We start from the raw sequence: 24758 nt of genomic DNA on the forward strand, positions 1-24758 counted from the left end.
AGTCATTCCCACGCCTCGCTGGTAGCCCGCCAGAAAGTGTTTCTGCGAAGTAACGGAACCTCTAGCCCAGCCGCTACTTCAGGGCGTGTCTCAGCCGCTATTCTACAATGTCGGCGTCTGGAAAGCATTCACGCGACTCCCTCACACCTGTCGGCTTACCCTTTCAAGATCAGCAGAGCCCGCCTGTCACCGGACCACCCGGGTGACGAGAGACGCTGCGTGGGAAGTCCGCGTGTGAAGGAATAGCAACTTTCCATCGCATGCAATTAGAGAGGAGAATCGTAAGATAGAAATATGAGAAGGGGCTCATGCCACCTCTCACTCTCATAACCTCGTGGACAGCATGACAGGAAGCATACAATGCAGGTGGTAGAACAGTACCTAACTGAATTCTCCCAAGCCAGAAACTTTAATTTCAGAGATGTGCAAGGCTGTGCACTTTCGAACAGAGTGCCTATGTTGCAGTTATTCTTTTGTCCGATCTGGGGATCTAGTGGTGAGGTACAGTATGTGGTCACCTGGCTGAAAATAACTTACAAGTTCGTGGCACCCTCCATCTGTAACACTGGAATTCAATATGGTGTTGGCCCATCCTTAGCCTTGATGACAGCTTCCACTCTCGCAGGCTTACGCTCAATCAGATGCTGGAAGGTTTCTTGGGGAATGGCAACCCATTCTTCACGGCGTGATGCACTGAGGAGACGTATCGATGGACGTATCGATGTCGGTCGGTGAGGCCTGACACGAATTCGGCGTTCCAAAACATCCCAAAGGTGTTCTGTACGATTCAGGTCATCATTCTGTGCAGGCAAGTCCTTTACAGGGATGTTATTTCCGTGTAGCCACTCCTCCACAGGCCGTGCATTATGAACAGGTGCTCGATCGTGTTGAAAGTTGCAATCGTAATCCCCGAATTGCTCTTCAACAGTGGGAAGCAACAAGGTGCTTAAAACATCAATGTAGGCCTATGCTGTGATGGTGCCACACAAAACAACAAGGAGTAAAAGCCTGCTCCATTAAAAAACGACCACACCATAACACCACCTCCTCCGAATTTTTCTTTTGGCACTACATACCCTGGCGGATGACGGTCACCGAGCATTCGCCATACTCACACCCTGCCGTCGGATCGCCACATTGTGTACCGTGATTCGTCACTTCACACAATGTTTTTCCAGTGTTTAATCGTTCAATGTTTTCGCTCCTTACACCAAGCGAGGCGTCGTTTGGTTTTTACCGGCGTGATGTGTGGGTTATGAGCAGCCGCCCGACCATGAAATCCAAGTTTTCTCACCTCCCGCCTAACTGTCATAGTACTTGCAGTGGATCCTGATGCAGTTTGGAATTCCTGTGTGATGCTTTGGTTACACTTTACGACCCTCTTCACCTGTCAGTCAAGAAATGAGGTTGGCCTGTACGCTTTTGCGCTGTATGTGTCCCTTCATGTTTCCACTTCATTATCACATCGGAAGCAATGGACCTAGAGATGTTTAGGAATGTGGAAATCTTGCGCACAGAAATATGACACAAGTGACACCGTATCACCTGACCACGTTTGAGTCGGCCGCTGTGGCCGAGCGGTTCTAGGTGTTTCAGTCCGGAACCGCGCTGCTGCTACGGTCGCAGGTTCGAATCCTGCCTCTGGCATGGATGTGCGTGATGTTCTTAGGATAGTTAGGTTTAAGTAGTTCTAAGTCTAGGGGACTGATGACCTCAGATGTTAAGTCCCATAGTGCTTAGAGCCATTTGAACCATTCGAACCACTCCCCATTCTGCTCTCTCACGATGTCTAATGACTGCTGAGGTAACTGATAAGGAGAACCTGGCAGTAGGTGGCAGCGCAATGCATGTAAAATGAAAAACGTATCTTTTTGGGGGTGTCCGGATACTTTTGATCACATAGTGTACGTGCCTGTGCATCTAGAGGCAATGGTAGACAATGAAAATTTTTAGATTGCCTTTAATCTAGTCGTCACCTCTCTAAGATGAGAACACTTGCTAAGAGCGTCATGAAGCTCGGATTCCACTTTAAGCTGTAGGTCCCATTTAGACTGGGGTTGATTAGAGACACACAGGGCCGAAGTCCAACTGAAAGATTTGTTCTCAGCAACTCAAACTAAATTAAGTTGTTGTTTTGTTTCACAGTTTTTGTTAATTTTTGTACAATTGTAAAGAGCATTCTTTCTTTCCGAAGTCCCAATGAATCTGAAATTCTGGTGGAGCCATACTTTGTTTTAGGAGCTTATACTGAAACGGTGAAATATTAAAAGGGTACATTAGAAAATGTTCATAATAGCTAGAGAAATCTTTGATCGGAAGAGACGATAATATTATGACGATTGCACATGATCATAAATGACTCAACAGTCAGTATCGGCCGACGAAAATAAAGGATAGGTTCAGGGGTAGGCTTAAAATTCGGGGTGAAAGAACATCAACGATAAGATTTGCTGTTAGCGTTGCGATCTTGAGTGAAAGAAAGGAAGCATTACAGGACACACTGAATTCAAATGGTTCAAACGGCTCTGAGCACTATGGGACTCAACTGCTGTGGTCATCAGTCCCCTAGAACTTAGTAGAACTACTTAAACCTAACTAACCTAAGGACATCACACACATCCATGCCCGAGGCAGGATTCGAACCTGCGACCGTAGCAGTCGCACGGTTCCGGACTGCGCGCCTAGAACCGCGAGACCACCGCGGCCGGCACACACTGAATTTAAAGAACTGTCTACTGATATAGATTGAGAGTAAACCAAAGGAAGATAAATCTCTCAGGGACAGAGTAAAACAGAATGTTTGTAGTGAGACTCTTTGGGGGAGTCGAATAGCTGCCACAATGGCGAGCAGCGGTGGAACTGCGCGAGAGGGGCAACATATGAGTCGCTGGCTCAGGTGCGTTGAAGTGCAGCAAGATAAAAGGGCCGTAATATACTAACTACTAATAATGAAACTCCGAGATGTGTAGCGGACGCCTGCTGCCAAGCAGTCACTTTGCGAAACCAAGTACCAGAAACGCTAGCAGCCGCGCTGGGTGGTCGCGTAGTGGGAGGCGCCTCGCCACGGTTCGTGCCGCCCCGTCCGAGGTTCGAATCTTCCCGTGGGCATGGGTGTGTGTGTGTTGTCCTCAGCGTAAGTTAGTTTAAGTATTGTGTAAGCCTAGGGACCGATGAGCTCAGCAGTTTGTTCCCATAGGAACTAAACGCCACAAAACGCTAACGTCGCGAAGCGAGCCATCATATCGATGGATGGAACAAGAATGCCGCTGAGTGACTACTTCACGTCTGCAGTGTTGAAGTTCTACGGTTAAACCACTGCGGTCTTATTAGCTGTGTGACGAGGTAGTCAGTGTTTTGAGTTATATGGACGAATAACACAATATAGAACGTAATGTAGATACTGGTATGCATCATCTCAATACACTATAACCTGGAACAGGACCCTAATCCAGTTGCTCTGGGTGTCATGATATAATTGACGATTTAAATGATAACTAATGCTCATTTACACTACTGGCCATTAAAATTGCTACACCAAGAAGAAATGCAGATTATAAACGGGTATTCATTGGACAAATATACACTGCTGGCCACCGTAAATGCAACACCAAGAAAGACAAGAGGTAGCACAACAAGATTTATTTTGTAGATAACATGTTGACTATCAAATGATTACGTTTACAGACGTCTGTGACATGTGGTTCCTGCCAGAATCAGTAGCCAGAGTAGCCGCCATTGTTGGAGATCACCGCTGCCACACGTCTCGGCATTGAGTCAAAGAGACGTTGGATGTGTTCCTGGGGTACAGCAGCCCAAGCAGCTTCCACACGTTGCCAAAGATCATCTGGTGTGGCAGCTGGGGATGTAATCTGAGTCACTCGTTGAGCAACCATGGACCACATGTTTTCTATCGGCGAAAGATCTGGAGAGCGAGCCGGCCAGGGAAGCAATTCAATCTGGTTATTGACGAAGAACCTTTGGACAATGCGTGCCACGTGTGGTCGCGCATTATCCTGTTGAAATATGGCTGTGGCCGAGCCCTGAAGGTAAGGAAGGACAACTGGCTCCAGCACCTCGGATATGTAGCGCCGGCTATTTAAAGTACCGGCAATACGTACTAGAGGCGTGCGAGAGTAATATCCAATACCGCCCCATACCATAATACCCGGTGCAAGACCAGTGTGGCGGTGCATAATGCAGCTGTCCAGCATCCTCTCTCCACGGTGTCTCCACACTCGAATCCGACCATCGTGGTGCTGCAGACAGAAGCGTGCCTCGTCAGTAAAGACAACGTCATTCCATTCTGCCGTCCACATCCGTCTGTCATCACACCATTGGCGACGGAGACGTCTGTGGTTCTGCGTCAATGGCAGACGAAGCAATGGACGTCTTGCGGACAGACCACGCTGCTGTAAACGGCGTCGAATGGTACGCGCAGACACTGGATGATGCGTTACAGACGCAATGTGCTGTGCTATGGTTCGGGATGTCACTGAGCGATCCGTCACTGCCATGCGCACAATTTGCCTATCAGCACGTGCAGTGGTGCACCGAGGTGAATGCGATCGACCACGTCGGTCCGTCGTACCCTCCTGCGTCCAACGGTCACATATCCGCATTACAGTTGTTTGGTTTCGTCCAACACGACTAGCGATTTCTCTGTATGATAATCCACAATCTCGGTAAGCCACTATCCTTCCTATGTCGAACTCGGATACTTGATCAAAAGATGTTCGCTGTTGTCTACGAGGCATAACTGATCGTCTTGTGAAACAACCACAAGGTAAACACACGTGCCGAACGTACACTCGTCGAAATCGCCAAGCCTTATATGGCCCTATGAGGTGGCGCCACAGGCGCGCGAGATGTGCGTCTGCGCTGAAATTCTAATCAGTTGCATATTTCATCGCTGCAAACCCATGGTGTAAATTTCACTTGATTCGGATGCTTCCTTCAGGGTGTTGCATTTACGGTGGCCAGCAGTGTATTATACTAGAACTGACATGTGATTACATTTTCACGCAATTTGGGTGCATAGATCCTGAGAAATCAGTACCCAGAACAACCACCCCTGGCCGTAATAACGGCCTTGATACGCCTGGGCATTGAGTTAAACAGAACTTGGATGGCAAGTACAGGTACAGCTGCCCATGCAGCTTCAACACGATACCACAGTTCATTAAGAGTAGTGAATGGCGTATTGTGACGAGCCAGTTGCTCGTCCACCATTGACCAGACGCTTTCAGTTGGTGAGAGATCTAGAGAATGTGCTGGCCAGGGGAGCAGTCGAACATTTTCTGTATCCAGAAAGGCCCGTACAGGACCTGCAACATGCGGTCGTGCATTATCCTGCTGAAATGTAGGGTTTCGCAGTGATCTAATGAAGGGTAGAGCCACGGGTCGTAACACATCAGAAATGTAACGTCAACTGTTCAAAGTGCCGTCAATGCGTACAAGAGGTGACCGAGACGTGTAACCAATGGCACCCCATACCATCACGCCGGGTGATACGCCGGTATGCAAACGTCCCCATCTGTTGACTCAGGGTTCGAGACGTGGCTGCACGATCCGTTACAGCCATGCGGATAAGATGCCTGTTATCTCGACTGCTAGTGATACGAGGCCGTTGGGATCCAGCAGGGCGTTCCGTATTACCCTCCTGAACCAACCGATTCCATATTCTGATGTCATCGGATCTCGACCAACGCGAGCAGCATTCACCAGGCAACGCCGGTCAACTGCTCTTTGTATATGAGAAATCGGTTGGAAACTCTCCTCATGTCAGTAGATTGTAGGTGTCGCCACCGGCGACAACCTTGTGTGAATGCTCTGAGAAGCTAATCATTTGCATATCACAGCATCTTCTTCCTCTGGGTTAAATTTCGCGTCTGTAGCACGTCATCTTCGTGATGTAACAATTTTAATGGCCAGTAGTGTAGATTCTCAGGACGTAACGGCAATTTTTTTCTCGCTGTGGAAGTTCAGACTGTTTCGAAGCAATTAACCTATGAGTCAAGACTTGAATAAGAACAGTAATAATAATGACAGAAACACAAATTTTGCAATTAAATTTTGCAAGTAGGTGAAACTGTTGTGCCCAGAGAATAGCGTTCCTACGAACACATGATGTTTCTTGGTTGGTACTTCACTCTAGTGAGTGATTTTAGAATCGCATGAAGGAATATGCACTAGAGTCTGGCCATAAGCTGTTACCATCAGTTTATGTAGTTTGTTGGACATTTGAGTTCGTTTTGTACAACATCTGTAAGTATTTCGAGTGCTACACGTTTAAGCGCTGTATAATATGTTAACCCTAATTGGAATAGACAACTAAAATTCTATACGACAAGTCTGTTTGCGTGGCCACCCTCCGCATCAAGTACAGAAATATTTGTTTGGTAAATAAAATCACCTTTGCTTCCTGCAACTGAATTTATTTTTCCCAGACGCGTTTCGCCTTTTTCTTACTCTAAGGTATCTTCAGTGGAATCTAGAACGATACAGTTTTATTATTTTTAAATTATCAAACAGTTCACGTCACCTTTTTTTATGTAAATAAGTAATTACTTACAGTTTGTTGGCATCTGCGTTTCCTCTCATCTGGTCTGGAGGCTGCACTACCACTTCATTTCCGAAACACAAGCACAATTTTATATTAGAGTAAGAAAAGGCGATATGCGCCTGAGAAAAATAAATTAAGTTGCAGCAAGAAAAGGCGGTTTTATACACAAAACATAAATTCTATATGTTTTTAAAACTTGTTTTATAACGTGTGGACGGTAAAGTCATATATCGTCGGTAGTGCATCTTTTTGGATCTTGAAAAATAATGTTTTCAACTATGGAACAAGAGATATCTGCAAATTATCGGAGTTCCGTTAATATCTCAATGATTTTACCTGTTCTAAATGCAAATTTCTGTTGGGTCCTAACAGGGTAAATTAAAAAAAAAGTCAAATTGTACCTGGGTTTTGATAACGCGTTTGCTTAATTTGATTTCATTTACCTGTTATTGGAGTGTAGTAAAGTAATAAAAAAAAATGTGATGGGCCTGTGGCATCGTTGGCCGGGAGGCCCCATCCGGGGAAGTTCGGCCGCCGAATGCAAGTTTTATTTCATTCGACGCCACATTGGGCGACTAGCGTGTCGGCGATGAGGACGAAATGATGAAGAGGACAACACAACACCCAGCACACGAGCGGAGAAAATCTCCAACCCGGCCGGGAATCGAACCCGGACGTCACAGGACATCGGTTCAAGTTGATCATTGATTCCTTTACTTAGTTTTTTTATTACAGAGGGCCACCAGCCCTCTCACAGAACACGCTGAGCAACCGTGCCAGCAACACTTAGCTAAGCACGCGGACAGTAAAGTAATAATGTAATAGGTAGCAACTAAACACCGCGCTAACAGGATGTTCTCAATTCAACGCTTTTAAATTTCGATGAAGTATCTTTCTCCTAGGTACATGATCATTTTGTATCTTGGAAGAGATTTTCATATTTGAAAGCACCCTTAATTTTCCAGTGTTATTTTTGTAACCTTAGAAAAAGACTGCGGAAACTATTAAACTTGTACGAGGTGTGGCTAGAAAAAAACCGGCCTAGTACTGGTGAAACAATAAAACGAATGCAATAAGGCTGAAAGTCGCGTGGCCTGTCACGTGACTCTCGCTACGCCTACTGCTCGAGTTTCATCTGCCTCCTGCACTCAGTCTGCCCGTGGCGTCTGTTTTAAGTAGTTGACGTTTTGTCTGTGCGTCGGAAAATGTTGAGTGTACAGAAAGAACAGCGTGTTAACATCAAATTTTGTTTCAAACTAGGAAAATCTGCAAGTGAAACGTTTGTAATGTTACAACAAGTGTACGGCGATGATTGTTTATCGCGAACACAAGTGTTTGAGTGGTTTAAACGATTTAAAGATGGCCGCGAAGACACCAGTGATGACACTCGCACTGGCAGACCATTGTCAGCAAAAACTGATGCAAACATTGAAACAATCGGTAAACTTGTTCGACAAGATCGCCGGGGTGGGATCACTTTCAATGTTTTCCAGGATGTCAGAACAAATCATTCTTCGGCGTTCCTTCTGTTCAATTGTGAGACATTTTGGAACCATTTTTGAACACACTTTGTTCATGTTGAAACTTTCATGAAGAATCTGCCTAACACTTTCCTTGTCAACTCCTGTTAACTCAGACACTGCTCTGATTGTTAAACGGCGATCTTGTCGAACGAGTTTACCGATTTTTTCAATGTTTGCATCAGTTTTTGCTGACAATGGTCTGCCAGTGCGAGTGTCATCACTGGTGTCTTCGCGGCCATCTTTAAATCGTTTAAACCACTCAAACACTTGTGTTCGCGATAAACAATCATCGCCGTACACTTGTTGTAACATTACAAACGTTTCACTTGCAGATTTTCCTAGTTTGAAACAAAATTTGATGTTAACACGCTGTTCTTTCTGTACACTCAACATTTTCCGACGCACAGACAAAACGTCAACTACTTAAAACAGACGCCACGGGCAGACTGAGTGCAGGAGGCAGATGAAACTCGAGCAGTAGGCGTAGCGAGAGTCACGTGACAGGCCACGCGACTTTCAGCCTTATTGCATTCGTTTTATTGTTTCACCAGTACTAGGCCGGTTTTTTTCTAGCCACACCTCGTATTACAGAGCTCTTTTCACCATCACATGAACCATGGACCTTGCCATTGGTGGGGAGGATTGCGTGCCTCAGCGATACAGATAGCCGTACCGTAGGTGCAACCACAACGGAGGAGGTATCTGTTGAGAGGCCAGACAAACGTGTGGTTCCTGAAGAGGGGCAGCAGCCTTTTCAGTAGTTGCAGTGGCAAAAGTCTGGATGACTGACTGATCTCGCCTTGTAACATTAACCAAAACGGCCTTGCTATGCTGGTATTGCGAACGGCTGAAACCAAGGGGAAACTACAGCCGTAATTTTTCCCGAGGGCATGCAGCTTTGCTATATGGTTAAATGATGATGGAGTCTTCTTGGGTAAAATATTCCGGAGGTAAAATAGTCCCTCATTCGGATCTCCGGGCGGGGACTACTCAGGAGGACGACGTTATCAGGAGAAACAAAACTGGCGTTCTGCGGATCGGAGCGTGGAATGTGAGAGCCGTTAATCGGGTAGGTAGCTTAGAAAATTTAAAAATGGAAATTGATAGATTAAAGTTAGATGTAGCGGGAATTAGTGAAGTTCGGTGGCAGGAGGAACAAGACTTCTGGTCAGGTGAATACAGAGTTATAAATATAAAATGAAATAGGGGTATTGCAGTATTAGGTTTAATAATGAATAGAAAAATAGGAGTGCGGGTAAGCTACTACGAACAGCATAGTGAACGCATTATTGTAGCCAAGATAGACACGAAGCTCATGCCTACTACAGTAGTACGCCGGCCGCGGTGGTCTAGCGGTTCTAGGCGCTCAGTCCGGAACCGCGCGAATGCTACGGTCGCAGGTTCGAATCCTGCCACGGGCATGGATGTGTGTGATGTCCTTAGGTTAGTTAGGTTTAAGTAGTTCTAAGTTCTAGGGGACTGATGACCACAGATGTTTAGTCCCATATTGCTCAGAGCCATTTGGACCATTTTTGGACTACAGTAGTACAAGTTTATATACCAACTAGCTCCACAGATGACGAAGAGATTGAAGAAATGTATGATGAGATAAAAGAAATTATTCAGATAGTGAAGGGAGACGAAAATTTAATAGTCAAGGGGGTCTGGAATGCGATAGTAGAAAAAGGAAGAGAAGTAGGTGAATATGGAATGGGGGTTACGAATGAAAGAGGAAGCCGCCTGATGGAATTTTGCACAGAGCATAACTTAATCATAGCTAACACATGGTTTAAGAATCATGAAAGAAGGTTGTGTGCGTGCAAGGGGCCTGGAGACACTGGAAGGTTTCAGATAGATTATATAATGGTAAGACAGAGATTTAGTAACCAGGTATTAAAGTGTAAGACATTTCCAGGGGCAGATGTGGACTCTGACCACAATCCATTGGTTAAGAACTGCAGATTAAAACTGAAGAAACTGCAAAAGGGCGGGAATAATAACTGGATAAACTGAAAGAACCAAAGGTTGTAGAGAGTTTCAGAGAGAGCATTAGGGAACGATTGACAAGTACGGGGGAAAGAGATACAGTAGAAGAAGAATGGGTAACTTTGAGAGATGAGATAGTGAAGGCAGCAGAGGATAAAGTAGGTATAAAGACGAGGGCTAGTAGAAATCCGTGGGTAACAGAAGACAGGAAGTGCAAAATGGCTAAGCAGGGGTGGTTAGAGGATATATGTAAGGATGTAGAGGCATATATCACTAGGGGTAAGACAGATACTGCCTACGGGAAAATTAAAGAGAGCTTTGGAGAAAAGAGAACCACTTGTATGAATATCAAGAGCTCAGATGGAAAACCAGTACTAAGCAAAGAAGGGAAAGCAGAAAGGTGTAAGGAGTATATAGAGGGACTATACAAGGGCGATGTTCTTGAGAACAGCGATGTACTAGAGGGCAATGTTATGGAGGTGGAAGAGGACGTAGATGAAGATGAAATGGGAGATATGATACTGCGTGAAGAGTTTGACAGAGCACTGAAAGACTTAAGTAGAGACAACGCCCCGGTAGTAAACAACATACCATTAGAACTACTAATAGCCTTGGGAGATCCAGCCCCGAAAAAACTCTACCATCTGGTTAGCAAGATGTATGAGACAGGCGAAATTCCCTCAGACTTCAAGAAGAACATAATCATTCCAATCCCAAAGAAAGTAGGTGTTTACAAATATGAAAATTACCGAACTATCAGTTTAATAAGTCATGGCTGCAAAATACTAAAACGAATTCTTTACAGACGAATGGAAAAACTGGCAGAAGCCGTCCTCGGGGAATATCGGTTTTGATTCCGTAGAAATGTTGGCACACGTGAGGCAATTCTGACCCTACGACTTACTTTAGGAGATAGATTAAGGAAAGGCATACCTACGCTTCTGGCATTTGAAGACTAGGAAAAAGCTTTTCACATTCTGAAAGTGGCAGGGGTGAAATACAGTGAGCGAATGGCTATTTACAATTTGTACAGAAACCAGATGGCAGTTATAAGAGTCTAAGGGCATGAAAGGGAAGCTGTGGTTGGGAAGAGAGGGAGACAGGGTTGTAGTCTATCCCCGATGTTATTCAGTCTATATATTAAGCAAGCAGTAAAGGAAAGAAAAGAAAAATTTGGAGTAGGATTTAAAATCGATGGAGAAGAAATAAAGACTTTGAGGTTTTCCGATAACATTGTAATTCTGTCAGAGACAACAACGGACCTGGAAGAGCAGTTGAACGGAATGGACAGTGTCTTGAAAGGATATGAGATGAACATCAACAAAAGCAAAACTAGGATAATGGAATGTTGTCGAATTAAATCAAGTGATGCTGAGGGAATCAGATTCGTAAATGAGACAAAGTAGTAGATGAGGTTTGCTATTTGGGGAGCAAAATAACTCATGGTTGTGGATGATTGTGATAGAGAGGATATAAAATGAAGACTGGCAATGGCAAGGAAAGCGTTTCTGAAGAAGAGAAGTTTGTTAACATTGAGTATAGATTTAAGTGTCAGGAAGTCCTTTTTCGAAGTATTTGTATGGAGTGTAGCCATGTATGGAAGTGAAACGTGGACGATAAATAGTAAAGATAAGAAGAGAATCGATGCTATCGAAATGTGGTGCTACAGAAGAATGCTGACAATTAGATGGGTAGATCACATAACTAATGTGGAGACACTGAATTGAATTGGGGAGATGAGGAATTTGTGGCACCATTTGACTAGAAGAACGGATCGGTTGGTAGGACATGCGTTGAGGCATCAAGGGATCACCAGTTTAGTATTGGAGGCAGCGTGGAGGGTAAAAATCATAGAGGGAGACCAAGAGATGAATATACTAAGCAGATTCAGAAGGATATATGTTGCAGTAGGTACTTGGAGATGAAGAAGCTTGCACAGGATAGATTAGCATGGAGAGCTGCATCAAACCAGTCTCTGGACTGAAGACGATGGCAACAACAACATTACAGAACTGGCTAGAGGCGGTTGAGAAGTCCACAAAGGTACACCACTTTCCTTTGCTGTTGAAAAGAGCACAATCAGGGAAATTTCGTTATTTTCTTCTTGAATTTAATGACACTGATTAATTTTGTTCTTATTTTAATTATGTCTGTCGCTGTCTCGGCTGTAGTGTTCCACCGTTGAGATGGCTTTATGTTTCTTATCTGAAAGCACAAGAATCTCAATCACTTGAAGTTAACATTTTCCTATTGAAAAAAGTATGTTTAAGAGGACGTGTGGCAATATCACGAAACCACATTATTAATCCGTATCATAGTGCAGTTACCGATTTATTCAATATTCTTTTTATTAGCATGTTAAATGTTTCTCAGTTTACGACTCTGATGGCTATCGTATCAAATTTGACGATCTGCTAGTAACAAATTTTGTTTGCATACGTGTAGTGACTGGCGTCATCAATGTCGGTATAACAGACTGGTACAGGTTCACATGCACGTTGTCCGCTTGTAGGACTGGTGACTTTGTTATTCTGCGATTAACTAGTATTTCACCTAAATAAAAATACATACACTGTGTGATCAAAAGTATCCGGACACCTCCAAAAACATACGTTTTTCATATTAGGTGCATTGCACTCCATCTGCTGCCAGGTACTCCATAACAGCGACCTTAGCAGTCATTAGACAGCGTGAGAGAGCAGAAGGGGGCGTTACGCGGATCTCACAGACTTCGAATGTGGTCAGGTGATTGGGTGTCACTTGCGTCATACGTCCATACGTGAGATTTCCACGCTCCTAAACATCCCTAGGTCCACTGTTTCCGATGTGATAGTGAAGTGGAAACGTGAAGAGACACATACAACACAAAAGCGTGAAGGCCGACCTCTGTTGACTCACAGAAACCGCCGACAGTTCAAGAGTGTTGTAATGTGTAATAGTCAGACATCAATCCAGAGCATCACACAGGAATTCCAAAGTGTATCAGAATCCACTGCAAGTACTATAACACTTAGGCGGGAGGTGAGAAAACTTGGATTTCATGGTCGAGCGGCTGCTCATAGGCCACAGATCACCCCGGTAAATGCCAAACGACGCCTCGGTTGGTGTAAGGAGCATAAACTTTGGACGATTGAACAGTGGAAAAACGTTGTGTGGAATGACGAATCGCGGTACACAATGTGGCGATGCGATGGCAGGGTGTGGATAGTGCTAATGGCCGGTGAATGTCATCTGCCAGCGTGTGTAGTGCCAACAGTAAAATTCGGTGGTGGTGGTGTTATGGCGTGGCCGTGTTTTTCATGGAGGTGGTTTTCACACCTTTGTGTTTTGCGTGGCACCATCACAGGACAGGCCTACATTAATGTTTTAAGCACCTTCTTACTTCCCACTGTTAAAGACCAATTCGGGGATGGCGATTGCATCTTTCAAGACGATCGAGCACCTGTTCATAGTTTAGAACCTGTGGCGGAGTGATTACACGACAATAACATCCCTGTAATGGGCTGGCCTGCACAGAATCCTGACGTTAATCCTATAGAACACCTTTGGAATGTTTTGTAACACGTACTTGATGTCAGGCCTCAACAACCGACATCGATACCTCTCCCCAGTGCAGGTCTCGGTGGCGAATGGGTTGCCATTTCCCAAGAAACCTTCCAGCACCTGATTGAACATATGCCTGCGAGAGTGGAAGCTGTAATCAAGGCTAAGGGTGGGCCCGCACCGTATTGAATTCCAGCATTACCGACGGAGGGCGCCACGAACTTCTAAGTCATTTTCAGCCAGGTGTCCGGATACTTTTGATCACGTTATAGCAGCTAACTACCAGCTATTCGGTTTTGATTGGGTTGAAGTAGTTAGCAATCGACGTCTTATTCCGACCTGTTAGGAACACTGGAGCACAGTCTGATTAATCATGTCGAAGTGGGAAGGTTTCTAAGTTATGTATTAAGCTGCTCTGGTTCTTATAGTGATTTAAGCCGTAATCTTCAGCCACCATTTTCGTAGATAAAACAGTTAATAATTTATAAATAGCTCGTATTTCGCTGTTTAATTCTGTATCGCCTAAGGCACGTTTATTATTTTTCCTTCAAATGGTTCAAATAGCTCTGAGCACTATGGGACTACTTAAACTAACCTAAGGACATCACACACATTCATGCCCGAGGCAGGATTCGAACCTGCGACCGTAGCGGTCGCGCGGTTCCAGACTGAAGCGCCTAGAACCGCTCGGCCACTCCGGCCGGCTGCTTTTCCTTCCCCCATGTACTTCGATAAGTATCATAAATGTGTAATATAACTGGCTCCATAGATGTGTGGACAACAAACAGTACTGGGTGCAGACCAGTGCTTATGGATCCAGTTTCGCCATGTGCCTCTACAAGTTCGCGCCGCCTAACTTCGTAATGCCCGTAATTTCCACATGCAGACTCGCATGTTGGTTGTTGGTCGAGCAGTGCCCCGAATGTGTGCCACTATACAGTTCTTCACGCGACAATGAGCGACACATCGGTCGTTAGTATATCTGGCACAGCAATAGAAAAGGGGTTACTACGTGGTTTGCATGCAGGCGCACTGACGGGGGATGAAACACGTGTCATTAAATGTGAGTTTGCGTTCGCTATATCCCATCCTAGGTTCTTCGAGAGACACTAATTCGACAAAAAATTAAAATGCTCTTTGAATTTCACATTCACATTTCGATAGATTGAAAAGTAGAAAAAATCACATTAAAAAAAACACACAAGAAAAATGCGTGTTTGTAATAATATTCACTTTTGTCTCGTTTCAGCTTATTGGGGCACTATCAGCTAACAATTGATGACGTCCTAATAAGCTGAAGAATGAAACATTAAAATATAAATATTAATTGAAAAATTACTATTTGTGTGGTTTTCACCCTTAAAAACTTTAGTTCAGCGGAATATTTCAAAAACGATATGGTACAACAGGTCCGAATACACGGTAAAAACGTGCCGATCAACAGTTATAGGAACGTAATAACGCAGAGTTGTAACGTCGGATTAAAATACGACTTTCGTGTCAATCTACTTCTTCTAAGAACAGCCTTTCCCCTCCTCACAGTTTAGGGCCCCTCTATTTCCATGTCTCTCTGACGTAGGCAAGCTTCCCGATACTAGCGGCGACCGTTGTAGAGTTCTCGGAAACCGAACCATTGCCCTCCGTCACGCCACGAAAGCACATTAAGAATGCGACCCGTTTCTTAAAACCGCCTCATCTTGCGGAAACAGTTTTTCGTTATAAATATGCTCGCCTATCGAGTACTCACGTCGTCACGGAAGGTTGCGTGCTTCACTTCTTGATTGTTCCTTCATTCGTATCAGTCCCTGGAAGAACTATGGTACGGTGTCTGAACGTCGGCAGCGTTTATAGCTACAATGGCTACACAGTTCTTGGAACCTTCGGGGAAACAGATGTAATCAGAGACCTAGAATATTTCTAGAGGCATGTATTTGGTGTACACTGACTTGCGAAGAACGTTTTACATGATTGGATGCCCGAATGGTGACGATCAAATGCAATTTTTTAAACACACATGCTATAATTGCTGGATGTAAGGTATGCCAGTTATGCAAAACACCGTTTTTTTTTTCAAATTCCCAAACATGTTTCAGCACCTCTGTGCCATCATCAGTGGGTTTCTGTTTTATTTAAGCTGCAATGTCAATTATTTTCATTAAATGATTATAAAATTACGGAAATATTTAGTTCAAACAACAATTTTTTTTAAGTTAATACCATTACATTCGGTTTGCATCGTTTTGCAGGACCACGTGCGTATTATTTCTTACACATAGCTTGTCATCTTCAACCAAACGATGTTGATGAGAAATTTTTTTGGCAGTTAACCTACCATTTTATGCTTTAAATGTATTTACGTTAGTCGTGATATCTCCCACCTATATTCGTTTTTACTTATGTTTTTGTGTAACAAGCCATTTTTTCTCAGCAGTGGTTACGTGTAACAATTTTAACTGCAAACAGGAAAAACACAAGGAGCTGCAAATCCAAATGGTAAATAACAGAAGTGAAACTTCAATATCTGTCTACACTTAGGTCAAATGTTTTTGTAGTGCCACTATAGTCTGATGATGAGGTATCACCTAGAAACATGTCGTTCAATAAATAATTTAGTAGTCAACAAATTTTATGAAGGGCAGCAGTATTTGAAAACCTTTCCATTAACGACTAATTGTTTAGCGACCGATTTATTTCATAAAATGTTCTTGGTCAACTTGTAGCATTAGCTTTTTAAAGACAGTTCTATCACTTTCGACTGTTGGAATTATTCATTTATGAAGCTTCCCATTGCGGTTTCGGCATTTAGCATTCTGAAGTGGAGAACAGCGAAAATTTCGTTATGAAAATTTAAACGTATATTGTCACCACATAGCCCGTCCCCACTGGCTGAATGTACAGGGTCAACCCGAAGTTCACCGACGAAATTTCGGAAGTTGTTCAGGGAAATTTTGTGTATTTTACTCTCAGGGACAGGTGTTCTCTGGTGGCTCGTTACATGGTAATATTTTAATTAGGATTTTTCGGTTTCTTCCTTCAGTTGTCGTTACTTCTGTGAGAATACCTTCAGAACAATGAAGAAGCCTGTCGGAAGCAGTCGTCAAAACGTACAACAGAAAACAGAGCATGATGCAACAACACCCAGACAATTGCAAAAGTACTGCGATGTTGAATCTCTGGAGGGAAAGTGACGTTCATTTCGCAGAAAGCTGTAGAGAAAATTTAGAAAAACGGCATATGAAGCTGATTCCAGAACTATCCCACTGCCACTAACGTATATTTTGCCGAAGGACCGCGAACATAAGACAAAGAAAAGTTAGGGGTCGTGTGGAGACATAAGTACAGCCGCTTTACCCTTCTACATCCACATCTACATCGATACTCTGCAAGCCACCTGACGGTGTGTGGCGAAGGGTACCTTGAGTACCTCTATCGGTTCTCCTATTCCAGTCTCGTATTGTTCGTGGAAAGAAGGATTGTAGGTATGCCTCTGTGTGGGCTCTAATCTCCCTGATTTTATCCTCATGGTCTCTTCGCGAGATATACGTAGGAGGGAGCAATATACTGCTTGACTCCTCGGTGAAGGTATGTTCTCGAAACTTCAACAAAAGCCCGTACCGAGCTACTGAGCGTGTCTCCTGCAGAGTCTTCTACTGGAGTTTATCTGTCATCTCCGTAACGCTTTCGCGATTACTAAATGATCCTGTAACCAAGCACACTGCTCTCCGTTGGATCTTCTCTATCTCTTCTATCAACCCTATCTGGTGCGGACCCCACACCGGTGAGCAATATTCAAGCAGTGGGCGAACAAGTGTACTGTAACCTACTTCCTTTGTTTTCGGATTACATTTCCTTAGGATTCTTCCAATGAATCTCAGTCTGGCATCTGCTTTACCGACGATCAACTTTATTTGATCATTCCATTTTAAATCACTCCTAATGCCTACTCCCAGATAATGTATGGAATTAACTGCGTCCAGTAGCTGACCTGCTATATTGTAGCTAAATGATAAGGGATCTTTCTTTCTATGTATTCGCAGCACATTACACTTGTCTACATTGAGATGCAATTGCTATTCCCTCCACCATGCGTCAATTCGTTGCAGATCCTCCTGTATTTCAGTACAATTTTCCATAGTTACAACCTCTCGATATACCACAGCATCATCCGCAAAAAGCCTCAGTGAACTTCCGATGTCATCCACAAGATCATTTATGTATATTGTGAATAGCAACGGTCCTACGACACTCCCCTGCGGCACACCTGAAATCACTCTTACTTCGGAAGACTTCTCTCCATTGAGAATGACATGCTCCGTTCTTTCTGTTATCCAGGAACTCTTCAATCCAATCACACAATTGGTCTGATAGTCCATATGCTCTTACTTTGTTCATTAAACGACTGTGGGGAACTGTATCGAACGCCTTGCGGAAGTCAAGAAACACGGCATCTACCTGGGAACCTGTGTCTATGGCCCTCTGAGTCTCGTGGACGAATAGCGCGAGCTGGGTTTCACACGATCGTCTGTTTCGAAACCCATGCTGATTCCTACAGAGTAGATTTTGAAACGTCCCCTTTGAACAATTATACAAGACTGTGTTTAAACTGACACATAATATTTTTTAGCGCAACGCAATCTGACTTTCAATAATCCCTACAAAAGAATGGCCCTGACTAACATTAACCTATACGTCTCACAAATCACTTACCTCAAAAAAATCTTGGTTACTCGAACTACTGCAATACAGCGAGCGCCACTACTGCCAGCTTAATAAAAGATTCAAACTACGGAAGGCACTAACTACTGATAGGCATAGTTAGCAAATGAAAGATTTTAATAGAGAACAAACAATGTATTTACCTTAATAGTCATCAAAAGTCATAATATATATAGCAGTTCATGACATACAGTCTTACAAATTTCAAAACTCCGCCATCTCTCTCCCCACATCCACCACTGCTGGCGGCTCACCTCCAACTGCGCAACGCTACGCGCTGTTAACAGCCAACAGCCCAACACTACAATGGCAGACAACAATGCAAACTAGCCACAGACTGCACACAGCACAGCCAGTGATTTTTCATACAGAGCGCTACGTGGCGTTACCAATAAGGAAACCTAAACAGCCTACTTACATAGCCCCCATGCTCCCCACAAAAAATTTCACAAATTGTTTTGGGCACTGGCCAATATAGATTTGAAAAAAATTTTCATAGTTACAGTAACAAAGAAATCAAATGCACACACTTATTGATGCTACTGATGCAATGTTGGTCAAAAGCTAAAATTTTCTCACAGTCCATAAAGACAGTCCTGATCATTCATCACAGTAAAACTGCCGTTTCTTTTCTCAAAGTCTGAGCAGTAAAAGACAAGGCATACAGAAGTAGTGGATTTCCATGCAGTCTTGAAGAAGTAGTGTTGTCCTTCCAACGGAAAGACAGTGCTGACTCTTGGCATGCTGACAGGTAATGGGCCACAACAGAGCAAACCCACCGCAGATTCAGTCGAAGTTTTGAGGAATATTGGTAGGTAGGTCATCACAGAACAGACAACTGCAGTCTTGTTAGAGATTACGGTATTGGTGGGCCACCAGAGGTGCAGACCTACTGCAGTCCTTGTAGAAATAATGGTGTTGGTGACTCATCAAAGGTGTAGACCCACTGTAGTCCTTGTAGAGATAGCTAGCAGCCATCTGTTGCGACTGTGCAGGTGCACAATCACCATCGAAGAGTCTTGCAGAGAATATAGCAAGTCCATAAACCACCACTTGTGCACTCACAAAGTTTCTGGAATTGTCCTTAGAACCAGAAATGCTGTTATCCAGTACCTTGCTGAATTATTAACACACGTGCAAACACTAACAGTCCCTACGTCTCACATATTGTCCATATACTATGACCAACAGAAACGCGTGCAGTGAAATGGAACTTAAAAGTTAATAATATGATGAACTGGTGTCAATTACAATGTTATAACATAAGAATACAATTACAAAGGTACAAAATACATCATTAAAGAACATAACAATACAGATAACATTTGTAGTACAGGTTTTACAAAAGAATCGAAACAACATATACATCAGTGTTACAGGAATTATGACATGAGTACATACATAAAAGATCAGAATAACTTTCGAAACATCAACTTCACACATGAGCATTGAAACAGAACAGAATAAATAATGTCTAAACATCTTTACAGAGAAAATAACATATTATCAGAAAAATACTACAACATAACTCTTATTAGCTAAACACATTAAGACAGGAAAAACACAGATTCACATAGTGTAATAACACAAAAATACAGGTCAGGGTTTGTTTTCAGTGTGACATTCGGTACTGCAGTCCACCCCAAAACTTCATTCCATATATCTTTCCTCATATTTCAACATTTGTTTCCACCAAAAAAATTCTATCCAAGCATGCTTTCTGTATTTATATGTTCACACATTCCTTACCTTATTATTTAGTTTCTATTATCTTACGTCATCATTTATTTCCAAGAAAATCCTACCTAAACCTGTTGTCCCTAAACCCTACTTTTTTGGTTCATATCCTCTTTCAAAATACTTTTTTGGCCAAACCATTTTCTTATAGCTTCTCAATGCATTTCTTCCAATTCATCACAACTTGTTCTCTTCTACATCTACATCTACATTTATACTCCGCAAGCCACCCAACGGTGTGTGGCGGAGGGCACTTTACGTGCCACTGTCATTACCTCCCTTTTCTGTTCCAGTCGCGTATGGTTCGCGGGAAGAACGACTCTCTGAAAGCCTCCGTGCGCGCTCTAATCTCTCTAATTTTACATTCGTGATCTCCATGGGAGGTATAAGTAGGGGGAAGCAATATATTCGATACCTCATCCAGAAGAGCACCCTCTCGAAACCTGGCGAGCAAGCTACACCGCGATGCAGAGCGCCGTTCTTGCAGAGTCTGCCACTTGAGTTTGCTAAACATCTCCGTAACGCTATCACGCTTACCAAATAACCCTGTGACGAAACGCGCCACTCTTCTTTGGATCTTCTCTATCTCCTCCGTCAACCCGATCTGGTACGGATCCCACACTGATGAGCAATACTCAAGTATAGGTTGAACGAGTGTTTTGTAAGCCACCTCCTTTGTTGATGGACTACATTTTCTAAGGACTCTCCCAATGAATCTCAACCTGGTACCCGTCTTACCAACAATTAATTTTATATGATCATTCCACTTCAAATCGTTCCGCACGCATACTCCCAGATATTTTACAGAAGTAACTGCTACCAGTGTTTGTTCCGTTATCATATAATCATACAATAAAGGATCCTTCTTTCTATGTATTCGCAATATATTACATTTGTCTATGTTAAGGGCCTTATATGGCCTACCCCATCTTAAGCTAACTTAAATCTACTGAGCTCAGATGCTAAACTAAGGGACGAGGTAATGCAGCAGCACAAAACAATTAACACAAACAGCAATGACAAAAATTCAAATTGGCAAAGTAAGCAGCATAAATTAGCAAAGCAAATGCAATATTTCAAATAATATAAGGCAATGCACAGCAAACAAGAAAAATAAATCAGTAGTAAAACTGGCTTAACAGAGTAATACAAAGTCAAATTCAGTAACATTATGCCTTGCAAATAGCAGCAGCAAATGCAATAACTTATACCTAAACATGACAAAGCTCAAGCAGAAAAATATTACAGTAAAAATGGCCATGTTTAATACCTATGTCACATCTTAACACTAGAGTGATGCATCACAAAAACGTAATCTGCAAGAAAGTTACCAAGTCATTAAAAAAATTATTTATGCAATTCCTGTGAAGGGAAATGTCTATTTGTGCTCTCTTTTCTAAGAAAGTATATCAAAAACGTAATCTTTACTGGGTGTGTAGACAGAAAATAGTGATATTAGTACATCTATTAAATTTTATAATAACCAATGCTGCAGTGCAGCTACAAACTAGATATTAAAGAAAATGAGCAAATATGTACAAAGGAAGGCATGAAACATCATTCATTAGCCATATGGCATTTCGTAAGGTAGTAAAAAAAAATCTCTCAACTAGAAAGACAGTAGTCATAATCAGTTGTATAGACATAAAAATATTTCTCATCATTTCCTTACGCATTTCAGTAAATATAAATTAAGAGCTCCACAGTGTTATCATATGTTTTCAAGTTTGAGTGTGTCGTATTTGTGTTGCTTACTACAAAGGAATGTCAATAGCGAGGATAATGGCCCCCTTTTTTTTACCTGTGCCTCTGAAAGGCACACACTATGGCTTTTTTCCAGGCGACTGTCGCACAGCTGGGTGCCCACGACGCATTACGTGCAGGTGGTCACTTAACTTTCTTACCGAAATGTTTACGACACCTATTTGCACTACAGTGACAGTCTCATATAAAATAAAAAATTCAACAGTTAGAAATTTACATTAGAAGTGTGTAGAAACAAAATCTCATATATAACAGTGTCCAAAAACTTTCGCCGGCATTGTGATGACTAACATTCACGTATTTACACACATTTCATAACTCTTAAGTACGATTCTTGGTTTTCAACATCCCTTTCATAAATCAGAGTCCCTAACCACTACTCATTATTCCTTGCTTTATTACCCATATACATATTCGTCGACACTTCTTCAATATTTCACCTTAGAAATACATAACATAATCAAATTCCTCATATAGCATCAGCTTATTGATCATAAACATGCCGCAACAGCATAATACACTTAGTCATCGTAATAATAACATCATAACACCTCAGTCAACTCTCAAAATCGTCGTAGCTTCCTCCAATAATTTCAAAACCTAAAAAAAATTCTCTGCTCATGTCAAAAGTGTCATCTGCCTCAAACGTACTTTAAAAATCGTGATCCCATACCAAATATATCATCCAAAGCTCTCATAATATCACAATGGTTCCGAAAAAATGTGAACAGTTCACAAAGTACAGACAAAATACAATTTCGTAAGTGTGAAGTTATCCAACAGTGTAATTGTGTAAACATGTGTCACTGATGTAGTAAATTAAATGTTTGTCTCTCTCAGTTAAATGATCAGATAGCTGTGTAATTTATCTGTCAGAGAAATATGGTACCGATGTGTGAAGTTGTATAAGCAAATACCGTATTAGCTAGGGCTCCTTGTGCTTGCCAGGCACATGGTACACAAAGTAAGCGTGTACCCCCCGAGGATTAATGTAATTATACCCTCAGATGTTACAGATTATTGCAATGGAATGAAATGTATCACAGAAAAACTTTGTATCATTGTACTTCAAATGTTTTTAAAAATAAATGTTTTAAGTAGAAAATTAATCACTCAAATACGTGTACTGTAGCGCTAAACTGTGCGTCTTGTTGTAAGATAATCTCTGTGGAAGTGTCGTAGTTATCGTCCTCCGAAAGCTAAGTTCTGCAGAAGTCAATGTACTTACCTCATCATAAACGAAGGCGAAATTCTTTATGTATAGATATCGTAGTTATTACATACCTTACCGTGATCAAGAAAGTACTATAATGTAACGTATTGTTGTGTTATGGAAAAGGCTGTCTCATTGTAGCTATACCACAAAATTTACTACTAAAACATGTTTTACTTTCCAGAATAATACAGAAAAACTGTGCAGTTATAAAACAGAAACACTGAAAAAGCAACATTGTAAATTGTCACTCATTAGTAGCATCGTGATAAAATCGTGTAGCTGTCACATAAACTAACCACTGTGTCATCTGGTATCTCACAGAAAGTACTTTAAATCCAGAATGTATTTTCAAGTAAACCAAAATGTTGCATTAAAATCTCATTAGCAGTACCAGTATATGTTCTAAGTAAGTCTTATAGTCGTTACGTAATCGTGCAACTAACAAGCAAGAATGTACACACACAATAACACTGTGTCGTCTGTTCACTATAACAATGCACTCGTAACTACAGTCTAAATATGTATCCTAGGTTCTAGATTGGATAGTTAACTTCAAACACTGTTGCATGTTAACAGTTTCTAAGTCTAACAAAGCATACATGTAATGTAAAGTGAAAAATTTTATGGCAAAGACTAAGTTAAAAAGCAGATTATCTCTCAATAAGCGGTTTTATATGTGAAGTGTGGTGAAATCCTTTACTCTTCATAGTGCTCACTTTGAACTTGAATGCAATTGTCATGCGGTATACGACGGTAAAGAATACTGGAATTTTTCTCAAGGTTAGCGTCTATGTTATTTTTCTTTGAGCCAGCCGGCGCACGTGGCTGCCTGCGGTGCGGGTCATTGTCTGTTTCTCTGTTGGCGCGCGTCGTTATTGAGATTAGGAGACCTAACTTCTACAAATTCACCTTGACGAGAAGGCCCTGCCGTGTTTGAAGCTTGCCAGTTCTGATGGAATTCAGGTACGTCGTTTTGTCGGTAGTTTACATAGATTCTTGTTTGTCAGTCATGTGGTGGAGAATTTCTTCCGGAATCGTAACTGCGTGGTGGACCGTTGCATCTGAAGTTATTCTGTCTCCATTGATAATAATTATTTTGGTTCCTATATTGTCTGATTCTATGGTTGTCTCTGACACATTCATTACTATGGAAAAGCGATCTTTCTCTGTAACTATTATTCTGCCAACGGTTGTCATACGGATGGTATCTGTTTTGGTCACGATTTGTGTTGTGAGAATAGCCTTGTCGTGTCCAGTTATTATTTCTTTCATCGCGGAATTGCGACGGATGTGACCTATAATTGTTACGTCAATTTCTAATTCTTGTAAGAGTTCCTGAAAAGCTTCAATGTCGTCTTTGCAACGTCCTACCAAAATAATATGTCGCAAATGTTCAGGTAATTTGGTTAAGCAAATGCGGATGGGTTCTGAGGGGCTGTATGGGTTTGACAGGTACTGATTCTTGTGCAACATGTCTTCAAAATATTTCACAAGACTGGAAAATTCAGATTGTTCGAAATGTTTCATCATTATGATGCTATGTTTTACTCGGTCTTGTGTAGCTTGAGACCAGTATGCTGAAAGGAAGGCATGATAAAATTCTCCTTCACTGTTGCAATCGTTAATGACCGATCGCATTGTTACAGCTGGTTCATTCTCCAAGTAGCCACACATAAATTCTAACCTGTGCTCCAGTGACCAGTTGGGAGGA

Source organism: Schistocerca nitens, chromosome 7 (assembly GCF_023898315.1).
Source record: "Schistocerca nitens isolate TAMUIC-IGC-003100 chromosome 7, iqSchNite1.1, whole genome shotgun sequence".
Classification (NCBI taxonomy): domain Eukaryota; kingdom Metazoa; phylum Arthropoda; class Insecta; order Orthoptera; family Acrididae; genus Schistocerca; species Schistocerca nitens.